The sequence below is a fragment of the Alnus glutinosa genome, chromosome 7, assembly GCF_958979055.1.
Source record: "Alnus glutinosa chromosome 7, dhAlnGlut1.1, whole genome shotgun sequence".
Lineage (NCBI taxonomy): Eukaryota > Viridiplantae > Streptophyta > Magnoliopsida > Fagales > Betulaceae > Alnus > Alnus glutinosa.
Window position 1 is genome coordinate 22788770 of NC_084892.1, and position 20450 is coordinate 22809219.

At 34.9% G+C, this 20450-nt stretch overlaps 1 protein-coding gene and 1 long non-coding RNA gene across 2 annotated transcripts in view; both read right to left on the minus strand.

The window, feature by feature from the left end:
• The window catches only part of LOC133872316 (nuclear transcription factor Y subunit B-like), a 39505-nt gene extending 21218 nt beyond the window's left edge, over positions 1-18287 (minus strand). Inside the window, exon 1 of the mRNA XM_062309803.1 lies at positions 18145-18287. The gene's annotated coding sequence lies outside the window, so the exon portion shown is untranslated. The remainder of the gene's footprint in view (positions 1-18144) is intronic.
• On the minus strand, positions 10120-11568 carry LOC133873927 (uncharacterized). Its single transcript, XR_009901185.1, has 4 exons — positions 11488-11568; positions 11042-11144; positions 10854-10912; positions 10120-10356 (listed from the first exon to the last, which is right to left on the minus strand). It is a non-coding gene; the product is annotated as an uncharacterized LOC133873927 (long non-coding RNA).
• Positions 18288-20450: the final 2163 nt, after the last annotated feature.

Consider the following 20450-nt stretch of genomic DNA (forward strand, 5'->3'; position numbering starts at 1 on the left):
AAATAATAGTTTGAGACAAAATATGTATACTTTCTTTTATTTTATGATATAGATTAAATTTTGCATGTTTCACGATGATTGTCATATGTTGAATCATCATTTATTTTTACCTAAATTAAACAAAATATATCTTTTTATTTTAATCAAATAAAAAAAAAAGTAATGTTATTCTTTACACCAATTTATCACACTCATTTTATATCAATTGACGTTGTATATTTTAAGTGATTTCTCATATCAATTACTTTTAAAAAAGCCTATTCCTAATCGTGGCCAATAAAAGTATTGTTCAATCTAAGAGTAATGTTTGTATACGTACACTCTTACATCTTTACACCTATTTCTATACGCACTTACAACTTTTAAAATCATTATTGAATTTGAGATAAATCTTTATTAAATTTTAATTTTAAAAGCCATGTAAAAGAGTGATAATAAATGTAAAAAAGTGAGAATGTGTAATATTACTCTACCATCTAATAACAAGCAGTTTTATTGATATCGTAACTATTGAACATAGTAGGGGTGTTTGGTAAGCAACATACCTTTCCATTCATTTATTTTTATATTTTTAAAACAATCAACTTTAAAATATTCTAGTTTTTTTTCACTTTTTATACCATATTAATAAATTTTTTATTACTAGTCAAATAAAAAAAATTAACTACAGTACAAAACTATCACTTTTCCATACAAATTATTTATATTTTATATCGCATCAATCACTTCTTACTACTACTAAAAAAAAAAAAAAATCAACTCAACAATTTTTACCAGTCACACCTAGTAATTTTTAATTTTTACATCTATAAAAGAATTGGGTGACTTTTTTTAAAAAAAAAAAAAAAAAAAATTAATAACAAAAACAAAGCAGTTTTATATGGGTGGGCGTATCCTCTTCCAACGTAATCGGATTATTTGCTTGATTGATGAAATGATGTTTTACCGGGTAACTGAGGAACGGACGAAGTGTATGTAAATAAGGTCTAAATATTCACACACAAGTGACAAGACACGCGGTCTACGGGTTTTCTTCACCTGCTTCGTCGTCCGTTGACCAGCTTCAAATTGGAGAAGAAAAGATTTTCTTGGTTGACTCAACAGTCGACATATCATTTGTTCTTTGAGAGGGATAGCCTAGGCCCTAGGGTGTCTTGAAACACACTCATTTTCTTCTTCTTCTTTTTACTTTTATTTTTATTATTATTATTATCAATTTTTTAATTTTTGTCTCACAAAAATATTTTTTTTTTTTTTTTTTTTTTTTTTTTTTACATTTATATCACATCAATCCCTTATTATTACAATTTAAATAAATAAAAAATTCACGACAAAACTCTTTATCAAATGACCCAAACCTTTGAAATGCTACGCCATGGTCAAGCCACACAAGGGCTTTTTTATAGTTCAAAGAAAGATGGAAAAAAATTTCAAAGAAATAATATAAATTCAAAAAATCACAAAAATAAGAAATCAAGTAAAAGAGTTAAATTTTCACCGTTTACGACACCTGAGCCAATAATACATTGATTTTATTAGTTGACTGTGAATTAATATTTACTTATTGTTTTTATTCAATAATACCTATTTTGAATTAAATCAAAAGGTTTTAGTGCAATGTTTGACTAGCAATTTACCAATTGTTGACCATCATGAAGAGAGTTTCCAGTTTCCAGTCCCCACTCAACAGCGACTCGAATTTAGAAACGAGTAAATGAAATATCTATGAATCTTCTTAACCTTTCAAGACGAAGCGACTGGAATGGAAGAGATAGAGTTTAAAATGAGATCAGTGATTTTTCAATCTTGCACAATAAACATCTGCTGAAGAGCCATTACCACCATTATAGAGTCGCATTCCACGATAGATATTAGCCAAACCACTTGTATCTTGGCCTATAACATACATTCTTCGAAATACCATCCGATGGACAATATTCTTTCAAATTAGTAATGTCTTTCCAATCATAAAAATATCCTTAATAATTTTTTTTTTTAGAGAAACTCTTTTTTTTTTTTTTCCACTATGAGAGAGAAAGCCGCTCGTTTGAGTTTGTTGCCGGGGGAGGGTGGCTTCACGCCTCCCTCCTCCCGGAGTCCTGGTAAGTGCTTTCTCCTAGCCCTCTCGGGCTATAGAGTGATTTTTACTCCTCCATGGTGTGTACCAATGGAGGTTAGATTTTCTCCAGCCATTTGGGTTGTGGAGTTTTGTTCCCCCCGGTAGTTCCGGTGGCGGCTGTTTTCCCTAGTCTTTGTGTTGGGCTATGGTGGTTGTTGCTTCTTTGTTTTTTCTTCTAGATTTTTTCTTTTGATTCAGGCATGAAGACTTAAGTTCAAGCCGATCAGTTGGGGGAGAGACCGCTCTGTGCTGTGTCATCGACGGTGGTTCTCTGGCCGGACCTTCACTTTTTCTAATTGTTTGAAGCCAGATCTACTCATCCTCGTCGATTTTTGGTAGACACGCACCGCCCAGAAGCATTGTCCTTCGTTCTCCGCTCCAGCCGCCGGAAGCTGTGGTCGTGCCGATCGTCGGAGCATTCACGCGCCAGGGAGCTTTGTTCCCTGGGTCGCGCGCGTGGGTCACGTTCCAATATTTCAGGCCATGTACGGTGGTTTCTGGGGTTTAGGACGACCAATTTGCTATTTGGGGGTTGTCGGTGGCGGCGCGTGTCCCACACACGCCGTCGTTTGACGAGAACTGCCTCTGCCTCTCTGCTTCCGACTTGGATTGGGTGTTTCTATCTGTTGTGTGTGTATTCCCTTTATGTCTCCGGTACAGTCTGCCGTTGTAGTGCCCTTGTTTTTATGGGAATATTTGTTGGCTTGTTGCTAGATCAGCCCCCTTTTATTTTTGAGAGTGAACGTTATTGTAAAGGGAGGCTCAAATGTTTATTCTTGTAATAATTGTGTTCTGCATAGGCAGCTGTTTTTTAAGTCAGATCCTTCTGACTTAGAGTTCAAGGGTCTTGTACCTTTTGTCTCAATATGTAAGCCTTCGGGCTTTTTCAGTAATATATCGTAGCACATGCTACTTGTTCAAAAAAAAAAAAAAAAAAATTTGAAAAAAAATGTTTATACTAATTGACAATATCCCACAAACTTCACGACGTTTGTGAAAAGTTCACGTAACTCTCAAATTATACTAAATTGAAAAGTTCACAAAATTGGAGTGTCTAAAAAGATTTGGATCATCTCTTTCTTGCTTTGTTGAAATTCAACACTACACAAAACAAATTTCCGTATACGAAATGAACGATAACATGATTGGAGTGGTAATCCAAATTATAATGCTTTAGAATTAAAGTTAACTTTTATTTAATAAAAGTAGATTCGGTATGGCTTGAGATATCACTCCTCTTATTTTGCATGATGTACTTAGGAACGATTGTGTACTTAGATTCTCTTTTTGGGATCAGTCTTATTTCATCAATGAAAAAGATTTAACTTTGTTCAAATAAATAAATAAATAAAAGTAAGAGGAAAAATTGTTAGACACTCGCATTTTGCTCCTACTTTCTATACTCTCGACGTGGCACTGTCTGGTCCCCTAAAAAAACTTTTGCCCAATACTCCATTAGGAGTGGTCGCGACTAGAGACATAACCACTCTAATTTGATTTTTAAAAAGCTCCCAAAATCTTAGAAAGTCCTTCAAATTTTTTACGAGATAAACTCCTAAAATTGATCTTCTAATCTCCAATTTATTTTTTGCCCCCTCACTTAAAATTTTAATTTCGCTTCTATTCGTGTCCACCCCCGACGTGTTATTTGGTGGTCCCGACCACTCCTGCGTAGACAAGAGAAAGTGAAACGAGAGTAGTGTAGCAATTACTCAAACTAGAGACCCTTAACCTAATCAAGATTATTATTGATATAAATTAAACGATCTTTGGATTCGGTTGGAGTAGTTGGCAATATTAATTTGACAATTTCCAAAGTGTGGTGATAAGTTTGGATTCAAAGCACAATGGTGTTGGAAAGTTGAAACTCATGACAAAAGGGAACCACAAGAGTTCCTTTTCTTCACTTTTTCAAACTTTGAAGAAGATGGGCATTGGGTCATTGTTCGTGGGGGGTTGATTTTAGGGCTTTGCCTTTTATCAAGGGTGTGACTTTGTTCTACCTTTACACAAAAGCACTTGCTTTCTCGTCTTTTTTTGAAGGCTTCCACTTTCTCTTTTCCCGTTGGAGTTGGGTGTGGGAATCAAACATTCAAACCCGGCTGTTTGGTTATATTTTTTGACCAAATAATTGCGGCCTTCACCAATTATATTTAGGATTACCAAACAAAATAGAAACTCTTTTCTTAATGTCTAAGTAAACGAAGAAGCAGCCACTTGGTTTTGTATTTTTGTGTTGATATGACTTTTTTTTATATTTTTTTTGTCAGTATGATATGCCAACCTTCACGTTGATATAATGATAGCCGTTGGATTTGGGCCTACTCCGGCAGACAACGGTCTCCGTGCATTTTCTTTTTGGTGTCATAAGAATTTAACACTTCTTTCTATCTGATTACGGCCTTGAAAAAATATATATTCGATTGGAACTTTCAAAAGCGGTTATAAATAACGCTAATCGTTTAAGCGGAGATAGTTAATAATTGTTAACCGTCTATTCTTAATATACATCTATATATATATATATATATATATATATATATATATATATATATATATATATATATATATATATATATATATATATATATATTAAAAATTTGTTTGTATTTGATTATTTGGATTTGTAGTGTTTTGAATTTGTATTTAGATTTGTTAATTTTGAACCAAAATGTCCAAAAACTATTATTATTATTATTATTTTTTTAAAAAAAAAATTAAAACCTATCAAAAAAGGAGTCCAAAGCTCAAATTAAAAAACAGTTTTCAAACTGTCGGTTATATACATAATAACCGCTAACCGCTAAGACGGAGGTGTTTGCGAATGTTAAAATTCAATAATTACTTTAAACAGTTACAGTTAACAATTTTAATTAATAATCGCAAACCATAACCACTAGTGCACCGCCCTAATGGCATTATCGAGAATAAAGTTTAGAAGCTGCAGTAAATAATAGCCATTAGTAAAAGCTCCCTCTCTACCCACGTCAATTGAGGACTACACATCAAATCTTGGAATCCTCATATTCTTCATCAAATCCGGACGCCTTCACAGACAATGACGATCTACCTAAAATTATTTTATTTTATTTTTTTTTTAAAAAAATAGCTACCAGAGTGATTCAATTGAGTCAAGTTACAGATTCTGTCACTTTATTTGAAAAGAGAAAACCTTTAATCAGGACCATCTGTAAAACAGTACTTTTACAGCCTTTAATAAGAATTTGACACATCATTTAAAAGACACTGAATACATTAGAGCTTAAAACACCGGATGATCACTTTTCTTATTTCCTTTTAATGAGCCAACCCACAAACCACTGCACCTCTCCCAGCCAACAGCCAACGCTGCCGCCGGAATCCTTTGATTGTATCGTATCATCTACTGGGTGTTTTCATCATGAAGAAAAGGTTGAACACACACACGGAATTGCAAACGAAAAGCTGTAATGAGAATTCATCTTTGCATCTGCTGCTTTCAAAGCAGTCATTGATATATAGTCTCATTACAATATAAGATTTCATCATAGAGAATATGTTGAACACACACACGGAGTCACTGCCGGATCTATGCCGGTTTGGTCAAAAAAGGCCAGATCTGTGCTGGTTTGGCAAAAAACGGCCAGATCTGTATCAATGGGGGTTTGAGATTATTCGCTGAGATCAAGTTAATCTCCAAGGCATGCATGGGCTCTCTCTCTCGCCCCGAAACTCTATCTTCTATCCTCATTGTTCCAGTGGAATCCACAGGTGTGATTCGATAAAGAAAGACTAGAGATAGTCTTGATCCAATCAAGAAAGAAAAACCAACGGTTCTTGATGGGATTCAAGAAAGGAAGTCACTGTGTGACATAACCGCGGAGAGAGTGAGAGAAAGATAAAGTTCACAAAGAGTGGGCGCTTTCGAGGTTTCAAGCATGACTATGAATTAAGATCCCTTCCCCCTAAACATATATATGGCTTCTAGAGTTCTGTTTGAGGTCTGATTAAAAAATAAAAAAATAAAAAGCTTGAGGAAGATGATGGTGGTGGCCTCCGGCAGTGCCTTGGGCGGAGAGGAGGTGGTGGGATTTAAGGGCTGGTTGGGCTCTTGAAAGGAAAAACTGGAAAGTTTTTTTTAATAAGATTCGGTGCTCTCATGTCTAGTGTATTTAATCTTTTTAAATGATATGTCAACTCTTTATTGGAAGCTGTAAAACACCACTTTTACAGCCCATCCTTATTAGGGGTGGGCATGGGGCGGGGTGGGGCGGGTTTCGGCATTTTTTGGCCCCGCCCCGCACCTTTGCGGGTTGGAAATTTCCAACCCGCAAACCACACTTTATAGAGAATAACCGTGCGGTGCGGTTCACTGCGGGGCGGGTTTGTGTGGGGCGGGGATTGCGGGGCGGGGCGGATATTTTGAGTGGCATTTACGTAATTATGATTTTATTTTGTAAAAAATAAAAAATTCAAAAAAAATACTAGTTTTTTAAATAAAAAATTAAATTCATATTTCCATTCAAGAACATTTTCCATGGATTAGCCTTTTAAACTAAAAGTCCTATTAATTATAAGATAAAATTCTAAGAAACATAATTTCTATTTTCTCCCATCAACAAAGCATAATGAATAAATGACAAGAATAAAAAGCTATAATATTTCACTATTCCATATCATCAATTTTCTTGTCTTTTCCAGAAGTAATGAAACGATTATTTCAAATAACAATACAATAAAAATATGTACACTTTAACATCCCATAAAATTAAGGGTCTAAGACGAAGGGCGGTGAGGCGTGCACTGTTAGCCGTGCAGTGCAGTGAGGGCTAAGGGGCGACTGGGCGAGGGCTGCGACGGTGAGACCTGCGACTCTGTGAGACTGTGACGGCGTGAGAAAAGGAGAGGGCTGAGGGAAAATGAGAGGGCTGAGGGAAAAGAAGGAATGAGTGTTTCGGAGTGAATGAATAGACGATTAGGTTTTCTTTCTTTCCCTTTTTTTTTTTTTTTTTTTTCTCCTTCTTTGTGCGGGGCGGGGCGGGGCGGAGACCCGCGTTTTTTAAAAGTCTAAACCCGCAACCCGCCCCGCCCCGCATAAATTTCTCAAATTAGGATTCTAACCCGCAACAAATTTCGAAAATCCGATCTTCTGCGGGGCGGGGTGGGGCGGGTGCTGCGGGGTGGGGCGGGTACTGCGGGTTTTGCACACCCCTAATCCTTATAGAAGGGGCTCTCATTTGAAAAATATGAAGATCCTCGTAGGATTAATTTATAGTACAATATTTAGGTGTTACAATTAGTATTGGGCAGTTCATTTTAAATAAATGTTTCAGAAAATGACAATACATAAAATAAGAATATAATAGGTGACTTGTAGCGGGTAGCCGAACCACCTATTTTGGCAGCTACAAAAATGGGCTCAATCTAAAAATAATATCTCATTTTAAAAAAGGACAGTAAGGGTTTAGAAATTAGCAAATCAGTACTATTTTTTCAAAAAAAATAAAAAATAAAAAAATCCTATATTGTTGTCAAATTCAATGTCAAAACTTGTTATAATATAAATTTAACTTTAGAGTTGAAGTCAGTCTTAAGATAAGGTTCAAAAACTTGGTACAAGGTGAAGAACATAATAGCTCGTTTGCAACATTGATAGTTTATGGATAAATGAAGTTTTTCTTAAATTCTATAATTTTTGCACGGTTTTTTTTTTTTTTTTTTAATTATTTTAATTATTTTTTATCAATTAATTCCTTTTGTTTTTTTTTTTTTCTTTCTTTCTATATACAACAAAATGCAACAATTCTCACCAACAAATATTCATAATTTTCAAAAAAAAAAAAAAACAAAGAACTTTGTTTTTTTTTTTTCATAAATGTTTGGTTTCATTCTCCAACATATTTCTTGTCCATTTCTTTTTTAAATCGATCATTAAATTTAAAAATATATTCAATGTTAAATTTACACATTTCCCATACGAAGATAAATAAGAGATGTGTTGCGCAATAAAACCAAACAATTTTTTTTATTAATTTTTTTTAAAATTTCCTCTAAACCCTGTTGCTAGTCTAAATTTACATGTGATATTTGTCAAGACTCGATCAGGAAAATTTAGGAAGATGAATTATGAAGAAGTCATTTTATACATACCCCTTATTCATAACTACGTAACAAAGTTCTTGACTATTTTTAGGGTGTATTTGGCCAAACACTTAACCGCGTTTTAAAAAAATTGTTTTCATTAACTAAATTTTGAAATTTCTATTTTTTAAAATCGCATATTTATACGGAAGCTAAAAAATCTCTATTTTTTTTAAAATCACATATTTTGAAACTATAAATCAAATTGACACTAAGAAATCTCTATTTTTTCAAACAACAAATTTTGAAAATGATAAACCAAACAAACATTAAGAGTCCATTTGAATTTGTGATTTCAATAGATTCAATTTTAAATATAGCGATTTCAAAACCTTTGATTTAAAAATGCGTTTTTTAAAAACACAGTTAATTGTTTTGGTAAAATCTCGATTTTCAAAATCATAGTTAAGTCTTTAAAATCGTGGGTTTTTAAAAAGGTATTTCATTATCTTCGATTTGAAAATTCAATTTTTTTTAAAAAAAAACTATAATTTTTAAAAAATACACACTCAAAAGTCAAAACGATACAATTTTCATGATTTTGATTAAAATTACATTTTTAGCCTGCAAAATTACAGGGTCAAACCAACTCTAAATTTAATAACAATTAACTAACAGCAATTGTAATCAAATAATATAATTTCATTTATTTGTTTGCTGCGTTAGAGAATAGAGAGTGAGATATAGAGCATCGGGAGGGAATAGAAATTGAGTGAAAGGGAGAGCCAGAGAGGTGTGCTGGGGTATACCCTGGGAGGGAAGTATATACTCTAAAATGTTCTCTAAAATATATGTTTTTTTCTTTTATGAGATAGACCTTCTCAAATTAATTTTTTACCTTAAAAAATATTATTTTAGTTTCTCCTCTACTTAAAATTCTAATTTCACACCGGGCGGAAAGATGTAAGTGAGTGTTTGTGAATTGTATGCTACATGTCACTTCTGCAGGTTTGCCCCAGATTATTCTGATTTTATCCTTCTTTTGCCTTTTGAGTCGGGTATCCTCAAGGAGAAATGCTAAAAAATATCTCTTCATTTCCCCATTTTCATTAAATAAATTGATTTTAATGAAAAGGAAGGATGAGAGGGGGATGAGGGGTGCATGTGTAGCACCCCTCTTATCTTATTGTATATTTATTTGACTAAAATTAGAAAAGGGGAAGAATCACTAGGCTGCAAATTGGAATAGTTTCATTATAATTAGGGCGAGTTCAGTGCAAAGCAAGCCAAATTTGGCAAATGCTTAGGGAAAAAAAAATTGGCAAATGTTTCCTCTTGAAAAGTTGCATAGAAGAAGTAATATGATTGTGAAACACTGAAACTCTTAAGGATGAGGGGTGCTACAATAAGATAATGAGTCATCACCACGGATTGTGAGACAAATAATAGCAAGGCCAATGCATTTAATGATCCAGATATGAATATGAAATTTTCTTTGTAGCAAAAGAGCTCCACAGGATCAAAGGTAAAGGACCGTCAAATCTACCAGAAGAAACCAAAAATGGCATTGGCGCGTGCAGTCCATGCATGCCATGGCAGCGTGTGGCGTACACGCATCCCAGCAGAAGACGTTGATGGAGAGAGAGTTGGCCGGAGTTGATAGAGGAGGGACACATGGCTTTTGTAAGTTTGTATTTTTTTTTCCAACCTAAAGTCTTCGAGGGGAGAGGTGTTTATGACAAGGTGCCTTGGTCTAGCTCTAGGTTCGGCCTACCTAAACCTCCATTGAACTTAAATCTTAACAACTAAGCCAACACGGCCCAATCCACAACGGCGTGCATTTCAACCCATTGCTACAGCATTTATTCTGATGGCCAACATTTTTTTATTTTTTTTTTATGAAAGAAAGCTTTATAAAACCAAACACCAAAACAATATCCCACCAAAATACCAACATCTCTATGATGGGGTCGCGTCTCATAATTGTTGCACCAAGACATCAAATACCAAGCTTAGCTGTTTTTGCATACCAGTTATATTAGAGACACTAATCACAAGATAATATAATAGCCATAAATCAAAGCGCGCAAACTTTCAGAATAACACCAACCTCCAGACCAAAGACCCGACAGCAACGGCATTTCACCTCTCCGATTCTCTATTCAGCAGCAGCAAATCTAAACAAGTGATATAAAAAGCCGGTTCTCAAATTGAGGAACAAATTTGAACATGCATCAGGCAATTTAAGGGAAAAAAAAAAAAAAAAAAACGGAAAAAGTACATATACCCTCTCAAACTATTACTTCATTGTCAATGTTCCCACAAATTACTAATTGTGTCTATCTCTCCTATAAACTACCAAAACAATGTCAATGTCCCTCTCAAGGCCAACAAAAAAAAAACAAAAATGACCTAACAAAATTTTCAATAAGACAAAAATATCATTATAAATTTGAAAGAAAAAACTAAAAACTAAAAAGAAAATTAAAAAATAATAATAATTGTTTTAAAAATAAAAACCAAGGATCGCCTAGGTTTTTCATTTTTTTCGTTTTTTTTTTTTTTTTTTTGGTAGTTTAGGGAGAGATTGACACAATTGGTATGGAGTGATAGTTTGAGAGGATTATATGTACTTTTCGCAAAATAAAAAGAAGGTGGCATATTTCTCACTCACCCAAGCTCTGAGAGCTTCAAATGAGCTTCAGCATAATCGACAAAGAAGGCATCCTCGTCCTGAAGCATAATTGCCAAAACCAGCAATTAATTTAAATAATTGTCAAGATAGTGGGGAAAAATCTTTATCCGAAAACTACTTCATATGTTTATAATAAATAGGACTGTAAAACGGGAATAGACACTCACGGCAGCATATTTTTCTACAAGAGGACGGAAGATTGGATCCTCCAGAAGAGCTTTATCTGATGGCAGCTGGATTAAACCTTCCTTCTCTCCGCTTAGGAGTTTCCTGTTTCAAAGAATTAGATTCACACCAATTAGCTGGCTGCTCCTTGTCATAGCCCTATCTTTACTGATATTTAGGGCATGTTTGGTACACGAAACGACTATTTCATTACGAAAATTAATAGAATGGAAGAAATTGGAATTAAATAGTTATTCATATTTCTTACTTCTTAGATTGGTTGTAACACTGGAATAGAACACTAAATATATATTCATTAGTTTACTGATATTTAGTGTAGCATTAGCATATGCAAACCACTGATGAGATGATTACACAAGAAAACGTTGTATACAATCAATTTCACCAGAGAACCATCTACAAGAAATCAATGAGAGATGTGTCTTACTTGAAGTAGGAGTTACCAAAAATAAGAGGGTTGGTGGTCCAGGGTCCCTCAAATCCAGAACGCTCCTTGTGGCATCTTCCCTGTAAAATGATTCCAAAAGCATCTTAGTTCATCAATAACTACAATACATGAATTTGTTAAAACTCTGTTTTAGTAAAAACATTCCATTATCTCAAAACAAGCAACAACCTATGAAAGGAGGCAGCAGCAGCAAAAAGCCCTAGAATTTAAATAGAGATTAATTTTCATAATACAATTTTTTATGAGTTTGACCTCATACTTGCACACACATTATAGTGCAAACGGTTTGTGTGCTTGTAAGGTAATAAAATTTGCACAACATTAGTGACATTATCGGGCAATCCCGATGAGAGATTCAACCAAAGATCTAGTCGGACCAACCAAATTCGAGAAATTCACACACACCGGTGTGGGTTTGAAAGATCCAGCCAAATTTGGTTGGTCCGATAGGAAACTTAGATCCGAACAACCTCGACGAGAGATCCGGTTGGAAACCCACGCCGATGTGCGTGGGTTCCCAAGGCCGGATCTCTCAAACCCACACACACCTACGTGAGTTTCTAGCAGGAAAACTAGATCCGGCTGAAAAACCATGCACACCGACATGGGTTTCCAACCGGATCTCTAGCCGAATCTCTCATTAGGGTCGCTTGGTAATGTTACCAACGGTCGCCAGCAACCTCGTCCTTTGGATTCACTGTGGATTTAGGTACTACACTAAGAGACGGAAATTTACACATTTTTAAGTTTTTTAATTGAAAAAAGCCACATGTATGTAAACCTTTGTTTATAAAGATTTGCAAGTACCCCTAACTTTTCAAATATAGGAAACATTACATCGGATTTTAAAATTTTGGAAGAAGTTGCTTTCAATTAAATACAACATATGGCATGCTACTTTATATGATGGAGCATTTATTATCATTCTATCCCCATTTAGTTGCAGTCTGAAATTCTCTTTTTAGTATTGGGGAAATTGAGTGAGTTTATTACTTTATTTAGGGGAAACTACATTTACTCTTTAAAGTGCAAATTACTATTCTATTGTCAATATCTCTCATAAATTGTCAATTATGTCAATATTTTTTATAAATTATTAAAACAATGTCAATGTCTTATTCAAAAGCCGGCAAAAAGACAAAAATTACATTAATATTTTTTTAATATGACAAAAATAGCTTTATAAATTCTGAAAAAAACCTAATTTAAAAAAAATAAAAAATAAAATTAAAATGACCCATTGGTTTTTCTTTTCTTTTCTTTTTTAGATTTTTTTTTTCTTTTAGTCCTTTTGTTATAATTTTATGAAGGGTATTTTGGTCGTTAGGGGACATTGACATTATTTTGGTAGTTTAGGGAAAACAAGACACAATTGATAATTTAAGGAGAACATTGACAATAAAATAATAGTTTGAGATGAAGTATGTATATTTATCCTTTATTCTATGATATAGATTAAATTTTGCATGTTTCACGATGATTGTCATATGTTGAATCTATCATTTATTTTACCTAAATGCAACAAAATAGATATTTTTCATTTTACTTCAATAAAAAAATATTTATGATATTTTTTACACTCATTTTATATCAATTAATGTTGGCGTGCGTAGTTTAAGTAATTTTTCATATTAGCTACTTTATTCACAAAAAAAAAAAAAAAAAACCCCATTCCTAATCATGACCTAAGTGATGTTTCACCTAAGAGTAATGCCGTACACAAACATTTTTTTTTTTTTACGCTCATTTTCACACTCCTATATATAGCTTTTAAAACCATCATTGTATTTTAGATGAATCTTTATTGAATTTCAATTAAATTATAGTTTTAAAAGCCACCTCAAATAATAAAAATAAATTTAAAGAAGTGAAAATGTGTGTAATATTATTCTTCCATATAATAAGAAGCACTTTTTTCTTTTTCTTTTTTAATTTTTTAGTTATATTTTTTATTGCCGGCTTTGGCAATTATTTCCTTTTACTGCAGCAACCTTGTGGGAGCGTGTTAATGGAGGAGGAAAGCCTTACGCTTCCCTCCTTCCCAGTTCTTTGGTGTTAGGTCTGTATATAACTAATTGTTCCTTTCTTCTTTTCCGACGTCGTTGGCTCTGTACAGGTGAAGGGTTTGTTTGTTTCTTGTGGTTTTCTTTCGATTAGGGGGGTGTAATGGTGGAAGTTTTCTCATATTTGGGTTTCTTTCATGGATTTTTCGATCTTTCGTGGTGCCTAGTACTAAAAATGCTTGGGAAATTTTGCTATGCTACTGATGGTCTAGATGCCCACGTCGGAGACAGTACTTGCTTAGGGTTTGTTCATGGTTGCGTGTAGCAAAGGCGACATGGGTTCTTTTTCTAGAACGGTGGTCTCAAGCACAAAGGGGGAATAGCGGTTCTGGCAGTTTGGATTCACCGTTTATTTCACCATAAGGGCGACGTGCGGCTCTAAATCCAGACCAACAGTGTTTTGTTTGAGGCCGATTTTTGGGTGCGGATAAGGGGCGATTTTCATGGCAGGAATCCGGATTTTTCTGGAGCCTCATAATGTGTATCCAATGGTTTCTTGGGTGCGGTTTAGGAGCGATTTCATGAAACGTTTCCAGAATTTTCTGGAGTCTCAAAAGGTGCATCCAACCGTTTGCGCAAAATGGGAAAGTGGGGAAAATGGTCTGGCCATTACATTTGTAATTGTCTTTATTTATTTTATTGTTTGTTGTAGTTGTCTTCTTCTTCTTTTTTTTTTTTTTTTTTTTTTTTTTTTTTTTTTTTTGTGTCTTATTGCTGTATTCCCTTAGCCTTTTGAGCTAATGATGGTTTTGGTCCTTCTTGAGTTTCCCAGTGAAGGTTAAAGTCTCCCAACCCCTTGGGCTGTGTGAAGTTATTGTCCCCTCGGTGTAAATTCAATAGGATTGGTTGTTGGTGTGCTTTTTGGTAGTTTGCTTTGTACGAATCACCCTAATCATTACTTTTAGTCTAGAATGTATGACCGACTCCCTTTTTTCGTAAAAGTTTATGTCACTGTAGAGACACCATTCTGTTTGGCTAAGTTTTATTTGTAGCATTTCTGTCTGTAATAATCTGAGTCTTTTAACTCAGGTGGGATATAAACTTATTTGGGGGTGTCTTGTGTACACCTATATGGTGGTTTATTATGTACCCTTATGTAACTTATGTTGATTAATGAAAGATTTATTTTTTCCTTCAAAAAAAAAAAAAACCAAACAAGCAGTTTTTTTGATATTGTAACTATTGAACACAATAATTTTTAATTTTTACATCTATTAAAGGATTGGGTGACTAAATTAAAAAATAATAATAATAACTAAGCAGTTTTATATGAGGGTGGGCCTATCCTCTTCCAACATAATCGGATTCTTTGCTGGATTGATGAAATGGTGTTTTACTAGATAACCGACGAACGGCATGTAAATAAGGTCTAAATATACAGAAGTGTCAAGACACGCGGTCTACGAACGGGTTTTCTTTCACCTGCTTTGTCGTCCGTTGACCAGCTTGAAAGAAAATTGGAGAAGAAAAGATTTTCTGGTTGAGAGGGATAGCCCAGGGTACGACGAATTAAGATCCTTTAAATTCGACATAAATTTCTTACAAATTGATTTGTCAAAATTTTTTTACAATCCACATATAAAAGTGACATGTATTCCTTGACATGTAAAAAATACATATTATTTTAATAGTATGTGAGAATCACATGTTTTTTTAATAGCATTAATAAAAAAATATGTGATTCTCAAATACTTAAAGGACACATGTCACTCTTATATGTGGATTGTAAAAAATTTCTTACAAACCGATTTGTAGAAAAATTTTGACCCCTCAAATTTCTTTTGACAATTTAAGATCTCAAATTATTAAATCCCAGCCCTTTTTTTAATCTAACGGCTCATATTGTGCCAGTTGTCAACATAAAATAAATGCTAAAATAATCCAAAATAAATTCACAAATATAGACACGAAAATGCCTTTCAACATAAAAAATTCATAAAAGAGAGGCCCTTCCCCGTCCAAAACGGTCAGATTCCAGCCTACTAGCCGTGATCTAGCCCTTTTCAAGCAGTATGGCCAAATCACCATCGCTGGCTGAAATCTGGCCCTTTTTCAACAAAACAGCCGAATCACCGTCAACATCACAGCTAAAGGGCAGTGAGACTCGAAGGGCATTTTTGTCTATATTTATGAGTTTTGAATTCATTTAACATTATTTCGTGTTGAATGTGAACTGTTAGATTAAAAGAATGACTAGGATTTAAGAATTTACGATCTCAAATGTTAAAGAAAATTTGAGAGAATCCTGATCCGGATGTGGCTCGCAACACTCATTTCTTCTTTTTCTCCCTTTTTCTTATTATTATTATTATCATTTTTTTTTCTCTCAAAAAAATCAAATATTCTTTCTTTCACATTCATCTCACATCAATCCATTATTGTTACTATATAAACAAAAAAAAAAAAAAATCACAACAAAACTCTTTATCAAATGGCCCCAAACCTCTGAAATGCCACGGCATGCATGTTCAATCCACTCAAGGCTTTTTTATAGTTCAAAGAAAGAAGGAAAAAATTCCAAAGAAATAATATAAATTCAAAAAATTACAAACAAGAAATCAAGTAAAAGAGCTAAATTTTCACGTTTTACGACACCTAAGCCAATAATACATTGATTTTATTAGTTGACTGTGAATTAATATTTACTTTTTGTTTTTAATCAAAAATACATATTTTGAATTAAATCAAGAAGATTTAGTGAAATGTTTGACCAGCAATTTACCAATGGTTGACCATCATGAAGAGAGTTCCCAGTTCCCACTCAACAGTGACTTGAATTTAGAAAAGAGTAAATGAAATCTCCTAAGTACATTCCAAAAAGAAATCAAAACAGAAGACAAACAGCAAAACAAGGAAAACTATTGCAAACAAACGGGAGGGAAATATTTTTCACTACAGATGGGATAAGAAGGGGAAAAGAAAAAAGTAGGAACAAAATTAGAGTGAACTCTATTCGAGGGCCCAATTAGTCACATGAATGGGTACAAAAGTTGACACTTCTACGAAGCTTCTTAGCCTTGCAAGAAGAAGCGGCTGGAATGGCAGGGATAAGAGTCTGAAATGACGTCAGCGATTTTTCAATCTTGCACAATAAACGACTGCAGAAGAGCCATAACCACCGCTAGAGAGTCCCATTCCACAATGGATATTAGCCAAACCACTTGTATCTTGGCTTATAAGATACTTTTCTCAAAATACCACTCGATTGACAATATTCTTCCAAATTATCAATGTCTTTCCAATCATAGAAATACCCTTAGTAATTTTTTATTTTTTTTTAAAAAAATTATACCTAATTGACAATGTCCCACAAACTTCACAACATTTGTAAAAAGTCCACGTACCCCTCAAATTATGCTGATTGAAAAGTTCACAAAATTGGAGTGCCTAAAAAGATTAGGATCATCTCTTTCTTGCTTTGTTTTTCAACACTTCACAAAACAAAATTTCCGCATACTAAATGAACGATAACTTGATTGGAGTGGTAATCCAAATTATAATGCTTAAGAATTAAAGTTGACTTTTATTTAATAAAAGTAGAGGAAAAATGTTAGACACTTGCATTTTACTCCCACTTTTTATACTCCCTAACGTGGCACTGACCGGTCACCCCAAAAAAAATTTGCCCAATACTCTGTCAGGAGAGGTCGCGACTAGAGACAGAACCACTCTGAGTTGATTTTTAAAAAGCTCCCAAAAGGTTATTAACATTCTATTAACAAAATATAATTCAGCAAGGATGTGCACTTATGTTGTTTATAATGAGAGAGAGATTACCTGAGAAGTTGGGTAATTAATACCTTGCGAGAAAGAACCTTGACGACCAATCTGACAGACATCATCAAGACAGCCACCATAAGATGCCATGACAAGCTTGCACATTAATTCTAATCAATAAAAGTAAGCCCAATTCATACATAAACCAAAAAACAAAAGGCTAGCTAGATGTGTAAAAGAATCTCATTCCACCTGGGCATTTGGACTTGGTTGAACATCTTTCTTAGTAGATGCATCTCCACCCTTGGCTGACCCCTTGGTGTCACCCTATCAAATACCATAATTTGCAAATCCAACATTTGAAATTAAGAGACGCTTATGAGAATGAGAACAATAAACCAAAAACATCAAAATTAAGAAATTTTAATAACCAGCCACGTCAATGGAAGAGATAAACTTAACATACCTCGATCTGCAGCAACCCAATAACCATAAAACAAGGAAACGAAAAATACACTGTCAGTCAAAACTTATACAGAAACTCATAAGTATCAAATCAAACAAGAAGAATTTACATCACAAATCAAATGTCCAAACAACCGAAAAACTGAAAGATGATTTAGGATAAGCATTTCATTGTTTGGGGCCAGGGAAAGAATAGGCAACAACACAAACATCAAACCAAATTTTCTTTTTCTCAGTTTCCATTTTTTCCGTTTTCTCAGCAAACAAGCAGAGAGAGAGGTAAGATTTAAAATTACCTCCCTGTATTTGGCCAGGTAAATCTTGAGCGGATCGATGTGGTCTTCAAACCCTAAAGTATCCATAGCCCAAAGCAAATCAGTGGGTTTGGTACCGAATTTGTATTTGGGCGCGAGAGATTGAGGGGCTTTAGATCGGGTGGGAATGGAGGGGGGATCGGACGCTGGAGAAGAGATGAGAAAGGAGACGACTGAGATGAGAGAACGAGGTGTATCAACACCGTTGGTTTTTGTTCTTTTGGGGGAGGGGTTTTCTTTGGCTTTGTGGTGGGTTTCTTGATTTTTTTTTAGGGTTAAATAGAAACTTGCCCCGTGGTTTTAAAACTTTATTTTTTGCTTTTTGAGTTTTACTTTTTATCATAGATGGTACATGTGGTATGTAAAAAGACGAAAATGGTAACTTCGTCTAATTTTCCATCCAAAACTAACGTATAGGCACGTTATCCTACAGGTGTCGGCATGCATTCACGACATCTGTTCCCGTGATACACTTCAGCGCTGATGTGATTATTATTTTAATGATTTCTTTTATATATATATATAAAAAAAATAAAAAAATAAAAATTCTGAGTGGCTCAACCACCTCTTTGGGCCACATGGGGGTGGCCGAAACCACCCCCATTTGGCTTGGGGGTGGTTCGGCCACCCCCAGACCGGGCAGTCTGGAGGTGGCCAAGCCACCCTAGGCCAAATGGTGGTGGCCGGCCACCCCATGTGGCCCAAAGGGGTGGCTCGGCCACCACTACAACTTTTTCTTTTTTCTTTTTAAAAAAAAAATCTTTAAAATAATATAATAGTACAAAATATATTTATTTTATTTTATTTTATTTTTTGACATATCCGCGCAAGAGGAGGAGGGAGGATTCAAACTAGTAACTTCCATTTCATGTGACATGGTCTCCAGCTGATTGAGCTACTCCTTGGGGACAAAAATATATTAATTGTGTACAAAGATGGTAGTTGGCGCATGTGTATTGATAGTCGTGCTATCAACAAGATTACTGTAAAATACAGATTTCTTATCCCTCGCCTTGATGATATGCTTGATGTACTTCATGGATCTACATATTTCTCAAAAATTGATCTCTGAAGTGGTTACCACCAACTACGCATTCGGCCAGGGGACGAGTGGAAGACTGCATTCAAAACAAGGGATGGACTTTTTGAGTGGCTAGTTATGCCCTTTGGCTTAACAAACGCCCCAAGCACATTCATACGTGTTATGAACCAGATTTTGAAACCATTCATTGATAAGTTCGTGGTTGTCTATTTTGACGACATTCTCATTTTCAACCGAAGCCTCCAAGACCACATGAATCATCTCCTCCAGGTATTTCAAACATTACGTTTTGAAAGTTTTTTTATTAATCTCAAAAAGTGTACATTTGCGCAAAGCAAGGTTATTTTTCTGGGATTCATTGTGTCGGCTGATGGAGTAGCCGCTGATCCAAAAAAGGTGTGCACTGTCAGTGATTGGCCATCACCTAATAATATTCATGAAGTTCGAAGTTTTCACGGATTAGCCTCTTTCTATTGGCAGTTTGTGAAGGGGTTTAGTTCCATCATGGTACTCATTACAGAATGCACGAAAAAAGGAGCCTTCGTATGGACTACGACGGCTCAAAAGGCCTTTGAGGCTATCAAGGTACAGCTTACTCAAGCTCCTATACTTAGACTACCCAATTTTGAGATTCCCTTTTTTTTTTTTAAGTCTCTTGTGATGCTTCTCACTTGGGCATCGGGGCCGTGCTCAGCCAAAACGGTCATCCAGTAGCATTTTGCAGTGAAAAGTTGAATGATGCTCGGAAAAGGTACTCCACGTATGACTTGGAACTTTTTGCAGTCATTCAATCCCTCAAGCATTGGCGTCATTATCTTATACATCGTGAGTTTGTGCTGTTTTCGGATCATGATTCTTTACGACATCTTCATTCACAAAAACACCTCAATGCACGGCATGCTCGTTGGGTCGAATTTCTCCAACAATACACTTTTGTGCTAAAGCACAAGGTTGGCACTGAGAATCGAGTGGCTGATGCACTCAGCCGTAAAGCATTCTTGTTACACACTGTTACCGTCGATGTCAATTGGTTCCACGGTGTGAAAGAGCAATATCCCGAGGATCCTGATTTTGGGAAGATTTACAAGCAATTACTCAACAATCCACAAGATTTGGAGGGTCAATATTCCATCTTCAATGGGTTTGTTTTTAGAGGAACAAAGTTATGTCTACCAAATTCTTCCATGTGTGAATTTGTGGTTAGTGAATTACATGCAGGTGGACTTGCAAGACATTTTGGAAGAGATAAACAATCTCTTTGGTAGAAGATTGTTTTCATTGGCCCGGGTTGCGAAAGCAAGTTTCGACCATTATTGCTCGGTGTCGAACTTGCCAATTGTC